General features: G+C 43.8%; 1 pseudogene; it reads left to right on the plus strand.

The window, feature by feature from the left end:
* The first annotated feature begins 473 nt into the window (after positions 1 to 473).
* LOC147419556 (uncharacterized) lies at positions 474 to 1,665 on the plus strand (annotated as a pseudogene).
* The last annotated feature ends 23,627 nt before the right edge of the window (positions 1,666 to 25,292 follow it).

Genomic DNA, 25,292 nt, shown 5'->3' on the forward strand with positions numbered 1-25,292 from the left:
AAAGAACCAATTAGCCATAGAGACTAGAGAAAATAGTAACATGGACTCTGGAAGAAAAGGTGATGTACAAAAACCAAAGTCAAAAAAAAACTCCAAACATAGTCTCGATATTTTTGCTTTGTAGCCTATCCCCTTTTTTGGCTCTTTTCCTAAATCCTGTCGTCGTTTTTGGCTTTGTAACAATTCTCCATTTCCTATGAATTAAGAAAGCAAAAATCAAATTTTTTTTGTCATGTCCATCATTGTTTTTTATCTCATTATTGTTTTTATGTTCAGATGCTGCCACTAGCAACATTGACAATCTTGATCACATAATAAGTATGATAACACAATCTATTATGAAAGACCCTCCTGGTGTAGATGGTTCATTTAGAGTTGAGGGGCAAGTCCCATGTGCTAGCAGCATTGATGACCAAGAGGATAAAAACACGAATTTTTTTGTCCTTAGTACAGGTGAGGACATGGAGATTATCATGAAAAAGTCTGAACCAGGAAGGGAAAATGGTGATGCATCTATGGATGCAGGTGGTGATGCAAGTTGTGCAGTTGGTGAAGATGGTGCAGGTGATGACACGAAGATTACAATTGATAAGTCTGAACCACCTCGGGAAGATGGTGACACATCTGTGGATGTAGGTGGTGCAGTTGGTGAAGGCAATGCAGGTGAAGACACAGACATTATCATTGAAAAGTCTGAATCACCTTGGGAAGATGGTGATGCATCTGTGGATGCAGGTGGTGAAGCAAGTTGTGCAGGTGGGGAAGTTGGTGCAGGTGAGGACATGGAGATTACCAATGAAAAGTCTGAACCACCTCAGGAAGATGGTGATGCATCTGTGGATGCAGGTGGTGATGCAGGTTGTGCAGTTGGTGCAGGTGGTACAGAATATGTAAGGCACGATGATGGGACGGTGCCTTGGCAAAGGGAGGATGGAGGAGGTGCAGGTGGTGTTGTAGATTATGTTAGGAACGATGATGGGGTGGTGTCTCCTCCATGGGAGGATCATGGGAACATGTTGTTTGAGAGTAAGCCAGCTCTAATCCTTCATATTAATGGTGTCTTGTTGACTTCATTAGATAAGAGGTACTGTTCACGGAAGCCTGCCTACTAGAATGATCTAGAAATTGTAGGCATAGCAGGGGTGTCTGCTGGGTATAAAAGGGATGCACGTGCATTCTTGGACTGGTGCCTTGTGCACTTTCATGTATTTGTGTGGACCTGCTGCATGAAGACTAAAGCGGAAAACTTGTTGCCTGTTTTCCTGATCAGTTTCCCCAATTCAAGGAAATTCTTGCATAGCAGGATTGTGTAAGAGATGCTAGAATCAAGATAACTGGTGGAAAGTCTATATTTTACAAGAAGCTAAGTGACTTCTGGGAGAAAAGAGGTCAGTACACTTCTACATCCATAATTCTAGTGGATGACACACAATACAAGTAGTTGTGGAATCCTCCAGGCACTTTCTGCATTGTGAAGAATATGGAACATCAGAATCCCACTGAGATTCAAGGATATCTTACAACAACTGTAAGATCTTGGCTCACAGCTTGGCTTTGTGCGAAAGATTTTGCCTCAAGTATGCCGAGGACTGTGCACTGCCGAGACCGATCGATAACCTGAGCATTAGGATCTCAAAGCAGTGGCGTCTAGAGTATTATTTCTAGATATATTATCCTAACATGTAACCATGATAAGCGATGTAAACAGTCAACCATTTACTGACTTATGGAGTATTTTCCTCACTTGTAATGATGACACAATGTAGTAAAGCAGCTTTTGTTAACTTGTACACTTGTTTACCTTTTTGCATTGTTCATCACTGCACCTCCATAGTTGCACAATTACAAGTACTTAACACAGCTTTCGATTCCAAGAAATGTTAAGGGCAGCTACCAGTCTACATAGTAGCTACCCATGCAGCTACTTAGCTACACTTGTTTATTTTTCTATGTCTGTTGTGGAGATTATTTATTTCTTATGGATTAATGTACACGCGAGAGTACTGGTGGGCACTTGGGTTGGTTCTAGTGGCCATGATCATTCATGAATCAGATGTATTCAGCATTTACCAGAGTCACCTGTCCATTGTCTCTTAGGACTCACACATGCAGCCTCGAACGTTTGAAAAGTGCTGCCACGTTTGCATGCAGCCAACGCTTATTCTGAACGGCTCCTTATCGCCCCCAACGTTATGACCCCCCCACCTTCACGATGTTCAACTATAACAGTGCTGATGGCAAAGGCGGGAGAGAAGAAGGAGCCTGCGAAAGACTGCTAACACCTACTCTGTTGTGGGCCTACAAAAGCAGACCTTATCCTATGTCAACACAACCATTGAGCAACTGTCTGATGTGTATGTGCGAGATCCATCATCGGTTGGCTATTCGATCAGGGGCATCAAACCCTTGAATGGCCGGCTGCATGTGCGAGTCTCATCTGGAGTTTCCCTCGTCTCCTTTTTTAGGGAAAGGCTTTAGACAGAGTGTTCATGCTATCTTCCTCAAGATATCACATAGGCATTTTAGACACGATTCAAGCAATTGCAAAACAGGGTGATGCTCAGCACAGAGATTACAGAGATTCCCCCAAAGAAAAAAAAAGAAGAAAAGATGCTGAAGGGACATCAAAAGAAGCTTAGATTAGAACTAGGAATGCTATAAATCAAAAGGAGTGCTATTGTAAACAATCTCATATGTTTCTGAGGAAAGTAAGAATTTTCTTGTACATCCCACTTTTTGCATTGGGAACTTAATAGCTCATACAACGTGGGATTGCAAGGTGGCTTCAGGCTCAAAATTTAATAGCTTGAACTCATAGGGATTTTCTTTTGCTTGTTCGTAGCAAACTCCTTTGACAACAAATGAGCCAGTATTGCAAACATTCCCCCATGCATCTCTTAGCAAAGCTTTAGTTTGAGTCTTTTCTGCTATACATTTCAAGACATAAAAATCCACAAGCTCCTTATTTTCATGAGGAGCTATAACAGCAAAATTGTCACCAACATGAAGTGCATCACTCAACGCATCATGGTGTCCTTCATATGCAAACTCTTCAATCTCATCATCATCTTCGACATCATCTGTAGGTTCAAGGGTAACATAATTTCATGCAAAAACGTGTGATTTTTTCAAACACCTCCTCCGGCTGTCTTGCAAACAAGCACTACAAAAGCATGAGAATTGCCGATACCTAAGAAGTTTTCCATTTGTTAAGGAGTAGCCGCTGACACAATGTAGCCCACGCGCATTAGGCACAGATTTACAATCCCGATGTTGGCTTCTATCCACATCACCTACTTTGACCTCCCAGAACAGTTGACTAACTGGTCATACCTACGAAGAATACGTGGCTGTAGCACCATTGGACATGGTTTCTCTCAAAAATGGCACCACATCTGCTGCACATTGTAATCTCACACAGTCTGGCTTTAGCTGCTCTTGAGTGAGATTTCGCTTAATAACAGCACCTGCACCATCATGTTCGCCCTTCCCATGACTTGAACCTAAAAAGTGATGTGTCATTTTCAAACTTGTCAGAGTTCCATATCGAGCAACAAAATAAAAAGGCCTCTTTGCTTTGAACTACGAGGCTGCTCCATCTGACCAGACCCAATGTTCTTTGAGAGATATGCCTAGCTCTTTCAACCAACCATAATGGAGCATAAAGCAATGCTACACAAAAAGAGTACCATGGCTTTTATCATCAGATATATAGAAATGATAGTATTTTTGGACACTACCTACAATCCTCACATATGTAATGTGAACGAAGATTGTCACCTGGCTAGAAAACCAATGCATCGATTGGATCTTGTTCTGTTCATTGAAAGTGTAATTTTCAGCGAAATCCACCATTGACACTACCACATCTTCAGGGAAGATACGTAGGCAATCCTTAAACTACTTGGCCTGCCATTTATAAACAAAATTGTGCTTTATAAACTTACTCAGATGATCCTTGAACAATATGAAAAGCTGCCCACACTGCATCTCCTTGTGAGAAATAACTTTTCTTTTCTTCTTTTTCCCTGAATCTGTTTCGCCAACTTCAAGGTCTTCAAAAATATTAACTGTTACCATGCATGCACCATTTAACCTCTTCAAACGGGGAAATTGGTAGCTTATTTGAAGGCCCACACGAAGAGAATTCACCAATCAAGGACTTCAGTGCAAAAAAATTTGACCCACTAGCCTTCGAGCATAAAACTGACTCCCAAAGCTTTGTAAGTCTAGGGCAATAATTTGTCTGAGCACTACATTTCAAATCTGCACCACAAATATCACATTGACAACTACACTCTTTCCCATGCACACCATAAGAAATCTGCGTTATATGGTTTACAACATCCCTCAAGAATGACATTTGAATATGAGTGATGCAACAACAGCTAGCGATCTTGAAGCTTGCATACAAAATAAGGTTTCAGCTTTTCAAATGTCCTTTGGTGAATTTGTACCTCTGGGTGACTCTGTTTGAAGGCAAGAAAGAATTCTACCTGCATTAAATAATGATATTCAGTACAATTATTGGTAATATCATAACTTATTGTTGACATGCAAAATTGAGATCAATCTAGTGGGAGCTAGTATAAGAATGGTAACTAATACTTTTGTGATCAATGGAAGGATAAAAGTTACAAGAGCGTGAGTCTAATAGTAGAAAGCACTCTAAGACCTGGTTTTTATCAGACTACCTAAGGGTAGCTACCAGGTTAATAGTGGTAGCTACCAGGTTGACAGTGACAGCTACCAGGTTGACAAAGATAGCTACCAATCCACCAGGATTGCCATGGAAAATTGGTAGCTTCCACCAACGTTGCCATGGTAGACTGGTAGCTTCCACCAGGATTGCATGGCAGAGTGGAAGCTATTACTCTCAAAATGGTAACTAATATTTTGTGATGAGTGGAAGGAGAAAAGTTACAAGAGCCTGAGTCTAATAGTAGGAAGCACTCTAAGACTTGTGGCTACCTTTACCATGAGTAGCACTGTAAGGCTGGTTGTTATCAGACTACCTAAGGTTAGCTACTAGGTTGACATTGATAGCTACCATGTTGACAGTGATAGCTACCAATCCACCAATATTGCCATGGCAAAATGGTAGCTTGCACCAAGATTGCCATGGCAAACTGGTAGCTTCCACTAGGATTGCACGGAAGACTTGAAGCTATTACTCTCAGAGTGATAGCTCCAGCTAGCACTAGGATACTGATAGCTACCAAGTTGACAATAATAGCTACCAGTACACCAATACTACCATGGAAATCTGGTAGAAAGCACTATCAAACTTGTGGCTACCTTATCATGACTATGAGATTGTAAACTAGCAGGTTGAACGTGGTAGCCATCAAATTTACCAAGAACACCATGGAAGATTGGTAGCAACCCCTATCAGACTAGTATCTACCTTTATCGAGGACAACATGGATGCTACCAAAGTCTGATAGTGGTAATTATAAGGATCACAGTGGTAGATTCCGGTCATGTATAGTAAGCTACCTATTTGGCAGTGGTAGTTACTAGGTCTAAATCAATGTGCAACAATAAGCAAACTGTACAACAGTGAATTGAAGTACAACCAAACCAGTGCCATAATTGTCAATGAAAATAAGCTTGTAGTTACTCAAGAATTCAAAACAAACATGGGGTTTCTCAAGAAGATGCACTGGGTGTTTATCGAATACTTTGCGTGCAACACGCTTTCGACACACATCCTTTTTGTTGGGCAATACGCGAGTATTGTGAGTCCAAAAGCTCACCATTGTGGCCTTCACTTCCTCTGTACTTACACTATTTGTGTATGGTTGTTGCCCACACAAATGCAATGGCAGTTCTGTATGATTATGTTTCAATCGAGATCTAGCTGCATAGAAGTTCCTTCGATGGATACCAAGAAGCCTCGATGCAGCTACTATATTTGGTTTTATACTTGTGAAATTCATAACCATCATGATACTCGCCTGTTTAATAAACAACTCTGCCGAGATTTTTGGTCTCTTGATTACCTTGAGAGTGTTGTGCATTCCATTAATCAATACCCTATGCTCATCATTGGAAACCTCACCTCTTGTAGAAAAACATTTCAGGTCTCTCAATGCTCCATGCTTAAGATTGCTCCTGATGATTTCCTCCTTTGCCTTGTTGTCCAGAACCTTTTTGCACTGCTTGAAAAACTTGATCACTTGTGCAGTAATTTGGCATTGCTGAAATTCATTAATATCGACCTGTTTAATTCTATCTTTCCTTTCTTTGATTCTCTCGCGATATGCGCGCTTTTGGTTTGCTTTGTAATCCTTGATTACACTCTATTTGCATGAGCTACACTTGACTGAGTCACAATAAAGGCATGTGCTACTTCTTAAACTCACAACATCCTCAAATGGAATGATTTCCACCATCTTGTGAGTCTTTGAGAGGTGGAAAGAGTATGCCAAAGTGGGTACCTTGTCCAAAGCTAAGCCCTAAACACCAGCTAGGGATTCACATGCAATGTGTGTGTGTGTGTGTGTGTGTGTGTGTGTGTGTGTGAGAGAGAGAGAGAGAGAGAGAGAGAGAGCAGTAATCGAGGAAGGCAAGCTACTTTGAGAGAGAGTGCATGCTCAGCTATGGAGATGGGAACTGTAGCAAGAGAGAGAGAGAGAGAGAGATAGATAGAGAGAGAGAGAGCAGCTATGGAGGCTTTCAGCTTCAACACAAGGGGAAGGAGAGAGAGAGAGAGGGAGAGAGTAACGAAACGGCGTAACAACCTTCGATCATGGTCTCTGTCACATTTTTTAAAATATCATTATTCAATTCACTCAAAAGTTTCCCTCCACCTTTAGATCTAGGAGGTAGCTACCAGCGTGCTAGTGTGTGCGGGACGCAGGTAGTAAGTCCACCTATTCATGCATCCACCCATGTGCTATCTATAAAAAGGGAATTCAATTGAGTATGCCCACAAAAAGATGATAGATCGAACTACAAAAAAATATTAAGTTTTCAAGCAGCATTATAAAAAATGGGACTTGAATAATTCCCAAAATATCTAAATATGTCTTTCATGTAAATCAAGGCTCTTGTCAGGACACGGGTCCTACAGTCCGTGACCCCCCTTTAGGGTAGGGCCCTGCCCGTAGGACCCGTGTCCTGACATTGATGCATGGTAATCTAATTCTCTCTCTCTCTCTCTCTCTCTCTCTTTCTCTCTCTCTCTCTCTCTCTCTCTCTCTCTCTCTCTCTCTCTCTCTCTCTCTCTCTCTCTCTCTCTCTCTCTCTCTCTCTCCCCCCCCGAACTGGCAAAGAGGAAGGAGATGAAGAGGCCCGGCTATGGCGGCTTGTAGAAGCCAAGCACTACATGGGGCGTGCAGAATCTTGGTCTATCTCCCGTCAAGATGTTCAGGGCAAGCTTGAAGTCGAGGGCATGGCCCCTTCCCTAAGGCGGTGCATCATGGGCATGGCCCCTTGGACACACGGGGTCGCAGGAGGAAGGCGAGGCAGGAGACGGGCGGGAAAGACCGCTTGCATGGAGGATGTGGAAGAAGAGGGCCGCGAAGGCAGACCTGGTATGCAGGGGACGGTGCCCGCGTAGCCCTCTTCTTCCTCATCCTCCATGCAGTTCACTTGTGTGGATTTCTTGCTCTCTCTATGGCACTACGGAGTGTCTATGGAGATATTGTTTGGGGTACGACCCGGAGGGTGACTGCTACATCACCCCATAGGCATTGAGGATCACAATTTTATCTCTCCCAGTTAGCCTTTCAAGGAACGAATTTCGCAATCTACCACGCGGTAGTGGACAAATTCAACTTTTTTGGTTGATTCCAATCATTATGTATACGGTTGAATATGTTGATAACCGTTACCTGCTAGTTGAGAAATTTCTTCATAGGGTCTTACCAAGGGGTTTGACAACGTAGATTCTATACAGTTGACTATGTTGATAATCGTTACCTACTAGTTGAGCAGTTTCTATAGAGGGTCTTACCAAGGGATTTGACTACGTAGATGTTAACCAAAGGGGTTGGATTGTGCAGGCAAGACCCACGATTTCCAGTGCAAGTTGTATAAATACGCTTGAATATTTCAAAGCCATGCCAAGGGCATGTTGGAACAGAGTATTTTGGACCGTAGTATCCACTATACATTATGTTGTTACGAACCTAGTTGTAGGGTTCGATTTGGCACATGTTGTCACATGGGAGACAACATGGTCTAGGGACTCAAGGAGTTCAGTTTAGCTAGTGTGGAGCATGATAATGAGGGTCCCTCTCACTCTTGTCGCAGAGTGTTTGTAGTTACCTCCACACACAAGTACATCTCGAACTTGATGGATGTCACTTTTCCTGATATCCTTGTTTGAGACATATTCCAAATGTGGAGAATATGAGTCTCTGGGACTGACACTGGCGCCCACTATCTAACAATGTGTCGCGACGAAGTCCCTAGGTGCTGGTTGCATCCATGGCTTCGACCATTTTGAGCACACAGTATCAGGAGCAATTTCAGTGGCCAAAAATTGTCGGGTACTAAGTACAAACTTGTTACGATTACAAGTGCTGTGAAACCATCTTAACGGAGGGTTGTTTCTACATATAGCTAAGTATTCTATGTCCATGCGAATGTCTCATGGTTGGTACCTAGGTGTGACCGGGTTGTCACACTCTGTTATGGTCCAAAGTCTCATCATGGAATTGCAGTTCGGATATGTTTGTGTTAAATGCATGCACACTAGGTGTTATGGGCCCTAGTGTTTAACACAAATTTATTCGGAGCGGCATGCAACTTCATGGACATTATTGTTTCTGCAATTTTTTGCACTGCCCGTGCAATCTCTCTTGCATACTTAGTATGAGTTTACACCCTGCCATACAAGGTGATGGCTGAGTATGGGTGTTTGTGATTGGCTGCTTGAAACTCCAATCTGCTTTCAACCTAGTTGGTTGTCTCCATTCCATATCGAGTATATGGCTGGATACTCAATGATTGAGTCATAGTTTGTCGTCAGTCGTGGGCGACTTTCTGTAAGTGGTTGGGGGAAAGCACCTCACTCTTACTGCTGCTATTCATCCCGCGTAGGATGGGCAGTTTACAAGCATTCTATTTAGTACTAAGGATATGCAAAGTGTATACGTTAAAACACGCTAAAGGATATGCTAAGTGCATACGTTAGCAAGAAGTGGAACAACTGGATCGGTTACCTTTCTAGTTTGGAGTTTGCTTCATATGATGCAAGGCATGTTACGGCTAGTTTTAGTCTCTGCCTGTTATTCTCAAGTTATCAACCTTAATCATCAGTTTTGATGCGGTTGGCTAATGGCAAGAAACCATAGCAAGTCAAGGACTTAGTTGCTACTGATGAGTATGTCAGCATAGTACTTTCATGGAAAGATGAGCCGAAGTTATATTGCACATTCAAGTACCTCCAAAAAGTCTAAAACTTGGGTATACATTTAGACACCTCTTCGTTATGATAACTCGTTTAACATACTCAAGTGAGTTTTAAATGGAGTCTTCACATTATGATTGGTTACGGGTCGGTTAACAAAGACGGTTGTATAGGGACAACAATGTGGAAAATCAAGATGTTATTCTTGATTTCATTGAACCTCCCAATAAACCGGGTTCCGATTCAACAAACATTTGGATCCATGAGGGATGCCATGGTGGAAAACATTAGTGTTCTTATGAAGATACCACCACTTGTGTTTTCGAGGACGAAAACTCTTCCAAAAGGGGGAGTAATGTCAGGACACGGGTCCTACGGGCAGGGCCCTACCCTAAAGGCGGGTCACGGAGCTCGGCCACGAGCCACTGGCCACGAGCCAGCTAGCAGTGTGGACAGGGGATCCTAGGGCTAAGAGACTATAAGTATGGGCGGTTGGGTGGAGGATCCAGGTCTCTAGCTCCAAGGGTTCTTACAGATCTCTGAAAGTGGAATTTGTATCTGCTTGACAACCACTATATTCTTGCACTCACCAGCATTTCTTTCAACCACAAGGACATGTCTCCTCCGAAATCTTGGGCAAGGCTATACCCTCAATCTCTCCTTGATGCACAATAGGACTCATCCACTACACTGATAGTTCTTTAAACATAGGCACCCTGGTCATCATCACCTCCACACTCATCTCCACACTTGTAACACCCTCAAATCTGGCATCCTCACACCCTCTCTCATAGGGATCTACCATCACCTCTAGAATATCATCTACAAGTTCTCACTCTTCAAGATTCCCCTCAATAGGTACATTGGCATCCTCACGCATACACTCACCACTTCATCTGATGGAGGACAAGGATCAAGACCACCTTTAACCGGTATCTTAGTTAATTCTTTCCCAACAAGTATTTGTGATCCCTCTTCCATATGAACCATCCGGTCATCAAACCCCCAATCAATCTCATCATCAAGGCATACCTGATCAAAAGAGCCCTTATGTGGTACACCATCTCTAGAGACATAATTAGAACTATCAAAAGCTTGCAAAGTGACCCTGACATTCACAACAATAGAGTGATGTGTCTCTATAGGATACCAAGAACAAACGGACACATCAAGATCACTCATACCTGCAGTTTCATCCTCTTGCTACTCAAGGTAGGCTTGCCCATTGTGTTGTTCCTACCCATTACCTTCTTGCACTTCATAATAACAGCTTTTTTGCTCCATACCTACTTCCTCAACAACCTCTCTTGACTTGCCAAAAAAAGAGGCAAGCAACAACGGGTAGAGAAATATGTTATCAATGCATGTCAAGAGTAGCCAAAGTTGAATACCAATCATGATAATCGTGTGACACTAACCAACCTTACATAACAAGATGGGCAAGGAGAGGAAATGCCAAGTAGTGTTCCTTTTAAGTACCGCAATGAGGTTGGACCTGGGCAAATGCATCAAAGATTTCAAATTCAAACATTAGAAGAGGCACAAAATGCACTTGCAAAAGCAAATTATATTATAGGGAATGCATTAGTCATGGTTGACAACAATCACTGGAAACATGCATGGAAGAAAATTGGTGAGTTCGGTCCTGGATTTTCACCCCCTTTGTATCACACAATACAAAATGATCTCTTGGACATATGTTACATTGAAGTCAAAGAGCATTTTCAAGAAGTTTGTGTTCTTGCCATGAAAGCACCGGGCTTTTGGCTGCGAGAGTTTGTGAGAAAACTCCAAAAACTATATGAAGGAGTTATACCATAGATGCCATGAAGTCTAGGGTTTGAAAGAAAGTGCAATCAAAGAGCCCCACTCTTTCTCTCTTGCAATCACACACACAAATAAAGAACACAAAAGAGAATATCAAAACAGCACAAAGATGAAAATATCAAGGCTATGGTCGTAACATATCATGGGTAATATGGAAGGGTTAATAGACGAGTTAATGGTGGTCAATCTTTGTGGACCAAACATGCTATGAATTTTTCTTTAGAATTGTAATTTTGTGCTTACCATAATATATATATGTTTTGCCTAATGATTGGGATCAATTCTGTGTACAAATCCTTTTGGTTCATAGCAAGATAACTACACTTATGTCAAAATAAAAGTTATAGTCTATAAGGGGTAGTATGATGGGATCCAGTGAAAGAAGTATTTCCCTAAGTCTTTTTGGGCCAAAGATAAATACCATAAGTTGTTGAAAGTATATTTTTTGGCTAATCCATAGTGGATTATTCATCTAGAATATTTCTAGTATGTGCAGAATATAGATGTGAGGGAGTGACTTTTTAAGAGTGAGGGAGATAGATTTTGTTAGGGAGGGAGATGAAATTAGAGATATATGTTGGATTAGAGATGAAAAAGAAAACAACAAGAAACCAACAAATTATCAAAGTAAACCACATCTTACTTGACAAACTCTTTGGGAGTTATTCACCATTTTGATAGAGAGAGAAGAAGAGGGAATACTTCAAGCCTTGATTGATGCACCAAGTGCAAGACCTTTTTGATTAGAGTTGACCTTCCAAGGATAGCTTACAAGATTGGCTAGTCTTTCTCTAATGTGACATCTGTTTTTGCATATATAACACTATGTACATTACAGCACTTGGTCCCACATAACAAAGCATTAAGAGTGCGGTATATATTTTTGGTTTAACATTATGCACATGCCACGACACAAAATCCACCCCCTCTAAACATGCACATCCTCCAGCATGTGCCACAGACATCCTTTGCAGGTTAAGTCTTCATTTCAATCAGCATACATATCAATTTTTTCATCACCTCCAATGAATTTTAGTGCATCATCATCTCTTTCTTCATCCTAATCCATAACATATTCATCATAGACTTCATTTTGACTTTCTTATGAAAAAAAGAGGTCTGCATTGCCTCTTCTTTTGAACAATTTAATTCTTTTCCCATCAACTTATTAGGAAGTGAATGGGATATAGGAGAGCTTCCTTACTTGACAGTTTAAGGGAATGCTTAAATCTTAAACCAAGTTTGACCAAGCCTATAAGAGAGGGCAAAAAGGCCTATGCTGAGATTTAAAAAAAAAACATTTCCATATTTTGTATTTATATTTGCAAATAGTCTTTTTAGTAACCCAAAACAGAGGTGGATAAATAAAATATCTTTTTTCCACCCGTCTTCTCTCTCTAACATATAAAACACACTCTCTCATTTAGATTTTGTTAAAGGAGGTACTTTTCAGTCCCCCTTGCCAAAAAATCAAATTCTCCACATTCTCTCACTCCATTCTCTCTCTAAAATGTGAGGCAATTCTCTCTCTCTCTCTCTCTCTCTCTCTCTCTCTCTCTCTCTCTCTCTCTCCCCTTTTCTCTCTTGTCACTTTCCCCCCAGTCATTAAGGGAACATTCTTTGCTGCCTACTTCTGACAGAGTGTAAATCCTCCAAGTTTGCAAATTTGCTCTCTCTTCCTTTATTCTCTCTCTCTCTCTCTCTCTCTCTCTCTCTCTCTCTCTCTCTCTCTCTCTCTCTCTCTCTCTCTCTCTCTCTCTCTCCCCTTTTCTCTCTTGTCACTTTCCCCCCAGTCATTAAGGGAACATTCTTTGCTGCCTACTTCTGACAGAGTGTAAATCCTCCAAGTTTGCAAATCTGCTCTCTCTTCCTTTATTCTCTCTCTCTCTCTCTCTCTCTCTCTCTCTCTCTCTCTCTCTCTCTCTCTCTCTCTCTCTCTCTCTCTCTCATGCTTCTCCCACTCCAGCTCCAGCTAAGAGCAATGAAAAACTCCATTACCTCTGTGTGCAACATTTCTCTCTCTACACTCATGATCAACAATTTGAATTCAAAGAAGATTGAGCTGTATCCCTCTCTTTCTTCCCTCCACAACATAATCCCTTTCTCCTATCTCTGAGTACTCTTCATTTATTTCCTCCATAGACAGCTTCACCTGCTTGTAGCAGTCACACCATTATACATTCTCTCTCTAATTTTATTGATTAGCTAACACAATTGTCATTCAATCCCCTACCACTACAAGACAAAATGATATCGATTAGACAATGATTTAGATGCTATTGTGCGACTTGGCACATCTAATCCCAATGCTAGAGATCAGCTACGGAACCTTGGGTGCAAGGAAATCAACTTATAGGTCGATGGCTATATTTACCATGGAGATCCAATGACCGATGCATTGATAGCCGACTTTCAAAAATTAAAGAAAAAAAAAGAAAAAAACTCATTTCACCCCCCCCGCCCCCGCCCTACGGGCATCGGATAAAACCCTCTCTCTCTCTCTCTCTCCCATTTTCCCTACATACCCCTTCCCTAATATCTCTCTCTCTCGATTTACCCTCCTCGACCAGGCAGAAGCTCTGAAAAAATTCCCCGACCCCTCTCTCGTGCTCCCTTTGTGTGAGCCGCATGGAAACACCCCCCCCCCTTCCGCTCTCCGTATTCTTACACTCACACCCTCACCCTTACATTCCCCCTCACAATACCCCCCCCCCCCCCTCCCCCCACCACTTTTCCCCACCTCCCTTTGGCCCGCTAATATTCCTTCCCCAACCCCTCCTCCCTCTCCCCCACCCGCTCGCCTCACCCTCCCTCGGCCTCATTCCCCTCCCCTTGGCCTCATTCACCACCCCCCTTGGCCCGCGGATATATTCCTTTACTCCCCCCCATTGACTTATCTCCCCCCCCCCCCCTCTCCCTCTCACCCACACATCTCCCATACCCCACAACCCCCCCCCCCCCCCCCTCCTCACCCTCTCCCTCACACACACACTCTCTCTCTCTCTCTCTCTCTCTTATCCGAAATCCTCACCCCTCCCTCTCCCTCACACTCTCCCTCTCAAAGCTCCGCGCGGACTCTCACTCTCTCTCATCCGAGCGCTCAGGCCACGCAAGCAAGGAATACACTCTCCCTCTCCCTCTCACGGGCAGCGCCTCACACGCCATACCCACAGACCCACAATCACCCCCCCCCCCTCCCCTCTCTCCCCTCGCGCTGTGCGTAGCAGTATCACACACAAACCCACCCATTTCACCCATTCACTGTGCGCAGCCGTCCGCAGTCCATGCACACACACACGCCCTCACGGGCAGCGCAATTTGCAATACACAAATACACACAAACACAAACACACACACCCTACCTACATGCACACACACACTCTCTACCTCTATTCTACACACCCTACCTACACACACACACACACACACACACACACTCTACCTCTATTCTACCCGCCCCCCCCAATCCGCCTTGCGCAGAAAAACAGGCCGCCGGCCATCCGCCAGAAGAAAAAAAAACAAAAACCAAAACTATATATACATTATATATATATAGCCCCCCCTTCCCACACACGTTTTCGCACACACATGCCTATACAAAATACACACACCCGCCCTCATGCACGAATATATACACACACACGCATATACGCACCGCACCGCAAATACGAAGAAAATGGCTATGACATCAACAAACAAAAGAAGAAGGATCCAAAGCACATGCCGCCAACAACAAAAAGAAAAAATGTGCCGAAGGCATGCCCCGGAAAACTCCGAAAAGAAGTACGCTCCACCCCGACGCACCGACAACATGCAACCATGACGCCATCCTAGTAATTTATAGGTTATTTTCATCATTATTTGCAGTTTTCACCCGAGCCATTGTAAATTTCCATTCTTTGTAAATATCCTCTCTCTAGGTGATGGTCACAAAGGCCCACCTAGAGATTCCCCTCTTTTAATAACCTCCCCAAAACAAAGCAAGGGTCAACCACACCGAGCCCACCACTTGCTTTGTCTCCTCGATTAAGATTACCCTAACCACACTGGGATTACCATAATCCAAGCAGCCAACACCTATAAATTGGCACTGAGAGGTTACTATCGGGGGGGGGGACAATTCATGAGGAACCAAGCATTTGGTAGAGTGTAGCAGGAAGGATTGACACTATCACCACCATCACGGGGAGGGGGATTGTGTGTTGGGTCTACCTTGGGAATTGCACCATGCGAAGGGAACCACATCCATCTCTCGACTCCAATGGTCGATGCACACACGTATGTACGCTCTTGGTGGTTGGTGAGTATTCACAATCATTGAGCCGCCTTAGAGAACGCACCAAGTAGGTTGCACCACCTCCTTCCCTACCTCTCTACCACCACGGCATGCTGCCTTGTAAATATTGCAGAAATAATTCGCCCTCACACCCCCGAGGGTTTTCATCATTTGCAAGTATTCTCTCTCTCTCTCTCTCTCTCTCTCTCTCTCTCTCTCTCTCTCTCTCTCTCTCTCTCTCTCTCTCTCTCTCTCTCTCTCTCTCTCTCTCTCTCTCTCTCTCTCTCTCGGTGTGTAGGCTTGCGGTGTTCATATCATCGTGGATTTTGCGTTCTAGCCGCTCAAATCTAGGTGGTGCCCCTTGTTCGCTTTACCGTGGCAGGTTCGAGGCGCGCCATTCGGCCCCCGGCGTTTTAGAGGTCGTCGGGGTTCGGGGTCCACTTTGCGTCCGTCATTTGGTGCCCCCACGGAGGAGGGCTTTTCTAAGACCCTTCAGTTTACAATGCTGAAAGTGACGCCCACTATCAATCATGGACGAGTGGCTGAAGGAGTTTTCTAACTGGAGGACGGAAGAAGAGGAGACGAAGGAGGCACTATCCGCCTTCATTGAGGTGCTACTACCAGGCTGTAGTGTCATCAGCGTTCAAGAGGTAAATTATCCATCTTGTGTCGCTCGTTGTAGCTATAAATCGAAAGCATCAGGTGGGAGATTGGTGAAGTGCCATCACTGTTGTCAACCAAGGCACACGGTCGATGAGTGTCAGCAACAAAGGCAGTGGAAGGGCTGAAGTCATCTACATCGACATTCATCACAAAGAAGTCATTCACGTCAAGGAAGGGAAGCAAACGGTGAATCCTCTTTTCCCTAAAGAAACTGCAGACAAAGATATCACTCCAAAGTGGCCTAAAGGGGCTGCTCGAGCCAAAGGCAAGGAGAAGATAGGCTAGCCTGGAAACACATGACCCCCAAGGGAGAGGCATCTAGCCAAGCAAGTGCTTCAAGCTCAGAGAGCCGGGTTGTACCCACTTTGTCAAAGAAGAAGTCATCCGAAGCTAAGCAGCGGAAGGTCGCCTACCCATTTGCATGACGCATGCGAGTGCTACCAATCCACTTTGACAATCCAGAAGAAGAAGTGGTGAGAAGATTCCCATGTCCTAGGGAAGAGTGGTTCGGCTCCTGCTCTCGCTGTTTTGGGAAGCGAGTGGAGGACCTTCCTTCTCTCCCTGTACAACTTATCCTAAAGAAGCTCTCTACCACGGGAGAGACCCAGTGGGCTGGAGACGAGCTACAGCTGAATGGAGTAGAATTCATGCAGCACGCCGATTACTGAAATTACCTACAATTGCTGTCAACCAAAAGGTTGGGAGTGGTCAGACGCGTCGCCATCACCCCTTACGTGCTAAGCAACGAAGGAAAGGTAGATCCCATGAAAGCCGACGACCTCTTGTGGATGTGCCGACTCATCAATACTGGCACGGTAAGAGTATAAGTAAGTATTCCACCCTCTGTGCATGATGGAAAACGGGCCGACGGCATTCCCGTTCAGATTCCTACAGCATATGCATGTGAATATCTATGTAGATAGGAAAGTCTTCTACCAACAGAAGATCGTTTACCTATTCGATACGGCGGTACTAGGAGAAATCCTCAATTCCCCGAACCCTATCATTCTCCCCATATTAGATTACCATCATTCCTTTAATGTATCTATTTTTATCCAGTTTTAACATATCCATCCACCCCTGCAAAAAGCCACTATAAGCCGCTGCTGTTGATGTTAAAAAAAAAAAAAAAAAAAGGGAAAAAAAGAGAAAAAAAAAAAGGTTTGTAATTTCCCGAGTCACCACCATGGCAAGTGTTTCTTTCCCCACGTTCAGTGGAAAGAAGGGAGAGCATCTCACCACCGACTTTTTGGATGATTTCGACATTTCTTGTGTCGTCTCCAACAAAGATGACGACACTGCATGGCTTAGAATTTCTCCTCTACTGATGAAAGTAGAGGCCAAGTCCTGGTATAATGCATTGCCCCAAGCTACCAAGAATGCATGGGATGTGTTAAGGGTTGCTTTTGTAAAGAGGTTTGGTGGAGGCACAACCTCGGAGAAGCCATGGCAGCTACTGACAGAATTAAACCAGGGAGGCCTGCTGGAGTATGCCACCTATGAGTCAAAGTTTATGGACTTATGGGAGAGATGGGTTGCCACACTGGAGGAAGGAAAAGGAGCGCGTAATTTCCTAAAGAAGGACCGTTTCATTGCTGGTCTATGGTCGCCGCTCAGAGAGAAGGTGTAGGGAAGGTTTCCTGCAACATATGAGTTGGCAGTCGAAGTAGCCCGCCTTAAAGACAAGAAGTTGCGCATGCAAGCAAGAGTAAACGAGTCAAAGGAAACAAGCTCGGCCTGACCAACCTCAGTGGCTGCAACAACCAATCATAGAGTCCAACCACATGAGGCATCAAAAGAACAGCAAGACCTGCTGAGTCGCATCACCACCCAACTAGAGATTTTATATGTGCATCTGGTGTAGCAAGGGCATGCATCTGGAAAAAACCTAGAACAAGGAAGGGGACAAAGAAGGCAGAACCCAGAGTACCACTGTTACAACTGCGCGGAAGACGGCCATGGAATGTACTACTGCCCACACCTGAGGAGGCAGAATTTCAATAGAGGGGGGAGACAGAATCAGATCTCTCCGCCAAGAGTTGCTTTTGATTAGGCAGATAAATGGCACCTGGGAATGCAAAAATCAGTTTTTACTTGGTCAACTTTGCCAAGTTAAGGACCTTCTGAAGAAGTTTGAAGCAGTGAAGCTCTTCCATGTCCCACAGCAGAAAATCAAGAGGCATATGCACTAGCTAAACAAAGAATACAAGATGTTCCCGTAGGAGCAATCAAATTAAAACTACCCCTCTTCCAAGGTAGTGATGCTATGCCTGATATCATCAGGTAGTGATGCTATGCCTGATATCATCAGCTTTCTAGATACAGGAGAATGTCCAGCAAGACACACCAAAGGCCAAAAACAATGGCTGGTAAGGAAGGCTACTAGGTACCGCCTTATAGACGACCACTTGTATTGTAAGGGCAAAGATCAAATTCTCAGCGGGTGCCAACCTCCAATGAAATCACAGAGGTAATTTCAAGTTGCCATGACGGCGTCTGCGACGGTCATTTTGCTCTAAATATCACCAGTAGGAAGATTCTACAGGCAGGATACTTTTGGCCTAGTTTGAAAAGAGATGTAAACCATTGGTGTAAAACATGTAAGGCTTGTCAAGTGGCCAGTGATCGCACGTTAACCTACGAGCCACAAACCCCTATCATTTCATATAGTCCTTTTGAGAAATGGGGAATAGATGCAATCGGTCCCTTACCAAGGGCCCAATCAGTTAAACTGTACATCATAGTGGGTGTAGACTACATGACATGATGGGCAGAAGCAACGGCCACCACCCGCATTACAGCCCAAGAGGTGGCAAAGTTCATTTTTGAGCATATCGTTTGCCGTTTCGGCACTCCTCTTGAGATAATATCAGATAGAGGACCTGGATTCAGAGGTGATTTGGTGTGAGAACTGATGAAGAAGTTAGGCATCACACGCCGGCATTCCACACCATACTACCCACAATGCAATGGTCTGGTAGAGAAGGTAAATGGAATGATTTGCAAAATCATCACAAAATAGGTGAACAACCACTCAGAAGACTGGGATAAACATCTCATGGCAGCTCTTTGGGCCTACAGAACAACGTTCCAAACATCACTAGGTTTCACTCCTTTCCATCTAGTTTATGGGAAGGAGGCAATTCTACCCATTGAGGTACAAATAGCCAGCTTACGAGTCTTGGCTAGCCAGACACACCGTCCAATTGTAAACCTCTGAAACCACATCTTAGATCTAGAGAGACTCCAACTGGATAGGGAAGAAGCAATCAATCACTATGCAGCACAGGTAGAACGACGCCGACTCACTTTCAATCAAGGGCTTAAAGAGAAAGGACTAGAAAAAGGCATGTTAGTACTACGATACGACAACATATTTGACACTAGGAAGGACAAGAAATTTCAACCCAGATGGGAAGGGCCATTCATCATCAAGAAGCGCTACGACAACGGCAGCTATAAGCTGATGGAAGCAGATGCGAGAATTCACAAGACTAGAGTCAATGGATGGAGACTGAAAAGGTATTTTGTTAGGTTTGACCCAGAATTCGTGCTAGACATTCCAGAAGAGGGAGAACCCTCTAACTCTATAGCTGAAGAAGCAAAAGAAGGGCTAGAAGCATGAATTCCTCTAGCCAAAAGGGAGAGAGCTAATGATAGCCGACTTTCGGAAATCAAAGAAAAAGAAAGAAAAAAACTCATTTCACCCCCCCCCCCCCCCCCCCACTGTAGCTTATTTTTTCCCCCTCCCCCCGCCCTACGGGCATCGGATAAAACCCTCTCTCTCTCTCTCTCTCTCTCTCTCTCTCTCTCTCTCTCTCTCTCTCTCTCTCTCTCTCTCTCTCTCTCTCTCTCTCTCTCTCTCTCTCTCTCTCTCTCTCCCCCCCCCCATATTCCCTACATACCCCTTCCCTAATATCTCTCTCTCTCAATTTACCCTCCCCGGCCAGGCAGAGGCTCTGAAAAAATTCCCCGACCCCTCTCTCGTGCTCCCTCTGTGTGAGACACATGGAACCCCCCCCCCCCCCTTACCACTTTTCCCCACCTCCCTTTGGCCCGCTAATATTCCTTCCCGGACCCCTCCTCCCTCTCCCCCAGCCGCTCGCCTCACCCTCCCTCAGCCTCATTCCCCTCCCCTCGGCCTCATTCACCACCCCCCTTGGCCCGCGGATATATTCCTTCACTCCCCCCCATTGACTTATCTCCCCCCCCCCCCTCGTCCTCAAGCTCCCATGCAAGACAACCCCCCCCCCCTCTCCATCACTCTCTCTCTCTCTCTCTCTCTCTCTCTCTCTCTCTCTCTCTCTCTCTCTCTCTCTCTCTCTCTCTCTCTCTCTCTCTCTCTCTCTCTCTCTCTCTCTCTCTCTTATCCCAAATCCTCACCCCTCCCTCTCCCTCACACTCTCCCTCTCAAAGCTCCGCGTGGACTCTCACTCTCTCTCATCGGGGCGCTCAGGCCACGCAAGAAAGGAATCCACTCTCCCTCTCCCTCTCACGGGCAGTGCCTCACACACCATACCCACACACCCACAATCACCCCCCCCCCCCCTCTCTCCCCTCGCATTGTGCGCAGCAGTCCGCAAGCAGTAGCACACACACACCCACCCATTTCACCCATGCACTGCTCGCAGCCTTCCGCAGTCCACGCACACACACACACACACACGCCCTCACACGCAGCGCAGTCCGCAATACACAAATACACACACACACCCTACCTACATGCACACACACACACACACACACACACACTCTCTCTACCTCTATTCTACCCCCCCCCCCCCCCCCCCCCCCCCATCCGCCTAGCGCAGAAAAATAGGCCGCCAACCATCCGCAAGAAAGAAAAAAAAAAGACAAAAATTGTATATACATTATATATATATAGCCCCCCCTTTCCATGCACGTTTTCACACACACATGCCTGTACAAAACACACACACCCGCCCTCATGCACAAATATATACACACACACGCATATACGCACCGCACCGCAAATACGAAGAAAACGGCTATGACATCAACAAACAAAAGAAGAAGGATCCAAAGCACGCACCGCCAACAACAAAAAGAGAAATATGCGCCGAAGGCATGCCCCGACAGACTCCAAAAAGAAGTACGCTCGACACCGACTCACCGGCAACACGCCATTCGCCGGTAACACACAACCACGATGCCATCCTAGTAATTTATAGGTTATTTTCATCATTATCTGCAGTTTTCACCCGAGCCATTGTAAATTTCCATTCTTTGTAAATATCCTCTCTCTAGGTGATGGTCACAAAGGTCCACCTAGAGATTCCCGAGTCTTTTAATAACCGCCCCAAAACAAAGCAAGGGTCAACCACACCGGGCCCACCACTTGCTTTGTCTCCCCGATTAAGATTACCCTAACCACACTGGGATTACCATAATCCAAGCAGCCAACACCTATAAATTGGCACTGAGAGGTTACTATCGGGGGGGGGGACAATTCATGAGGAACCAAGCATTTGGTAGAGTGTAGCAGGAAGGATTGACACTATCACCACCATCACGGGGAGGGGGATTGTGTGTTGGGTCTACCTTGGGAATTGCACCATGCAAAGGGAACCACATCCATCTCTCGACTCCAATGGTCGATGCACACACGTATGTACGCTCTTGGTGGTTGGTGAGTATTCACAATCATTGAGCCGCCTTAGAGAATGCACCAAGTAGGTTGCACCACCTCCTTCCCTACCACTCTACCACCACGGCATGCCGCCTTGTAAATATTGCAGAAATAATTCGCCCTCACACCCCCGAGGGTTTTCATCATTTGCAAGTATTCTCTCTCTCTCTCTCTCTCTCTCTCTCTCTCTCTCTCTCTCTCTCTCTCGGTGTGTAGGCTTGTGGTGTTCATATCATCATGGGTTTTGCGTCCTAGCTGCTCAAAGCTAGGTGGTGCCCCCTGTTCTCTTTATCGTGGTAAGCTCGAGGCGCGCCGTCAGCCCCCGGCGTTTTAGAGGCCGTCGGGGTTTGGGGTCCGCTTTGCGTCCGTCAGCATCAATGCCCTTTCGTAACGTCACTGAGCTACTGTGTTTTATTGGAGATGGGAGAGAGGGATTGTTTGGCTACTACTAGAGATTGTTTTTAGCTTTTGTCAATGTAAGGGAAGCAATAAAATTTCTCTGTGTTCCCTATTTGTCATTGCAAGAGAAGTACATGAAAGACATTCACCCAGTCAAAGAGGAATCCAACAAGAAGATGAAACAACTAAATGATGAGACGCTAAAGCTTAATCAAAAGTTGAGCATCAAAAAATGGAGCAAGAGCGTCATCTAGACAATCATGTTCAACCACAACACACTGCGTGTAATATGTAGTATCAACTCAATCACCTCACACACATTCCATTGGGCTACCACATTCGCAAGCAAAAGAGACATGCGATGTCTATGCTATCTTCAAGTGGTGGAGCACAAAAGAAATATATCCATCAAGCTCGATAGGGATACAAATGCAAGATTTGAATTTCTTATATTTTCCACAGACTGCTGTAATATTATTTCATATGCAAGAACTTGGATCGGATGATGATGGGAATCGATTGTGATGCTTAAAGGGTTGGGCATACTCTATTGTAATATATCATCAAGACAAAGGAGCTGGTGGAGATATTGGATGATCCATCCAATGTTGGCATTACTAATGTTTTATACGAGAAGTATTTTAGTGAGCTAAAGAGCATTGTGTCGCCTCAGGAGATGATGGAGGTGTGTGACAGCACAGGAATAAGTTTCAGGGCCTACAAAGCTTTGTATAGAATTGTCACACTAGGTCACATAGAAAAAGGTTTTTTTAGGTTACTGTCAACACCTTACAGTGTCAGTGTTGCAAAAAGGTACTCCAATAATGATGTTGCAAGCTTACTGGGTGGATTTCATATGTGGATGATCACCCGCCATTAGAAGAGAGAATGTAGTTCCATTACAACAAGTTCAATAATGTCTATGCTGATTTGTTGAAGCTCTAGGAGTCAATGATCAGATGTTATACACTGACACATAATGAATGTGATGGAAAAGTTATATTTATGGATAAAGCTTGATGAGTTTCAGATTGTCAAATGTCAATGGCTCAAAAGGGTAAGCATTACACTTATGAACAAATCCTTATTGGGCGTCGATGTTGAGCTAAATGCCAACGAGAAGCAAAACACCTGTTTAGGTGTTCAATTAGAGAATAATATTTGGTGGCTGGCAACTTTTCATCTTCAACATGAGACATGTGAGTCCCTCAAATGGTATTTTAATCACACCCCAATCGTTAATGTCATTCGGCAAAAGAAAGAAGACAACGATTGCAGGTTTCAGATCTAGGTACATTCCAAGTGGAGTGGCATTTGGCAGGAGACTTGAGAACTCTCAAGTGTATGTTAGAGTGTGTAAGCAAGGTGCAATGACCCTTTCTCCAAGCATTTATTTTTGTCACAATAAAGTCTCATTAGGAACTGAGGGCAAGGGTGCAAAGGCCAGCAAGTCAAAGGGCGGTAAGGGTGTCAAAGCTACAATCAACTCTGCGAAAGGTGTGACCACTACACAAACATTGGGTAAAGCACTAGAACAATGGTTTCAAGGTATCCTCAGCTGTAACCAGAGTGTACCCCCTAATCGAGACATGGATGATCCAAATGGGGATCCTATTCTATTGATTCCTTTGATAAATGTGCATGTGGGCACTCTTCATGCCCGTCTATGAATTCTTGACAAGTTGTTTATGCTCCATATTTGCTATGCTTGGAATATGGAGCCTACACAAAGAAGGGAAGGGTGTCTCAAAGAACTCAAACCTATTTTATCAAGTGTTGGTCTACATGGGGATGCAATAGAGTTATCAAAGTACAAGAAGACATTTGAAGTACACAAGATCGTCCTAATAAAATATGTATGGGTGGTGGTAAAGCTAGGAATTTCATTTCAAACTATCTTGACTCCCAAAGTTCCACTGAGTTTCAATTGTGAAAAAAGGCGTGTGACATTACCACCTACAGAGGTAATGAAAAATATCTAGGAATTAAGCGTCCTCGTGCGTGGCAGTCTATAGATGACATTTTTCATTTCTTGAAAGGAAAAGCTTACCTGCCTTGAGATATCCACCTTAAAGTTTGAAATCAATAGTTTCACATCACAATTGGTGGATGCCTGAGGGGAGACACACATAACACATTACATGGTGGGTTGAACACTTTGTCTTTGCAGTAAAAAAACATCAATGTTTGAACTAAAGTTAAATTGTTTTTTCAGTACATTATTTTTTCACATAGCTCATTTTTCCTCAACACATACGTTCATTGGGCATCTGAAGTAGTTCTCTACGGTGGGGTGAAGTAAGAAAAATACTACCTACGACAAGAAATCAGCTCTCGACCTTGACGTCAACAACCACATCTACAATAGGGATAACTTCTCCAATCCTTTCGGATCAATCACTCCCAGAAAATACATCAATCAAGCAACAATCAATAAAAGAGCAGCTATCTAATGGTAACCCTTTTACCGCCGCTGAAGAAATTCAAAGACTCAAGGAATTTCTAACTTTGCAAAAGTTCAGATATACAAAGTTTAAAATAATCAATAACGATGCTTGACCAACAAAAGGATCAACCAACTTTAACGGATAATCTATAGAGTTATAAATGGAAAACAAAGAGAAATAGTAAATGCTAACAATGTGGCAATACCCATAATAGGGCTACTAGTCAAACCTAAAGGCTTCCAACCAATTGCAATAGATACACCAATGAGCAGGAGGCATCTTTGCAAAGAAAGCCCTATTCCCACAAACAATGATCTAGTAATATTTAAAAGCCATAAATATTATCTATGGTAATGGTTCTAAAGCCACTATCAAAGAATATGTATATACTTGGATACAATGAGATATTGTTGAACTCCCTATCAGGTTATTCCTACATTCTAATAATGTGTTATAATATGGTAATAGGTTTTGACCTTATATCAAAATTAGTCTCCCAGTATATTTTCAGAAAACAATTTTACCTTTTCATACATTGGGAAAGTATATAATACCCCAATTAAGAAAAAAGCCAGCTGTGCTATAAATAGTTCTTTACTTTCTATTAATTATTGTGATAACAAATTTAAAAAATGGTTCTCCAAGAAAAAGAAAAAGAAAAAATCT

Source organism: Adiantum capillus-veneris, chromosome 29 (genome assembly GCF_014529385.1).
Source record: "Adiantum capillus-veneris isolate H3 chromosome 29, ASM1452938v2, whole genome shotgun sequence".
In the NCBI taxonomy this organism is placed as follows: domain Eukaryota; kingdom Viridiplantae; phylum Streptophyta; class Polypodiopsida; order Polypodiales; family Pteridaceae; genus Adiantum; species Adiantum capillus-veneris.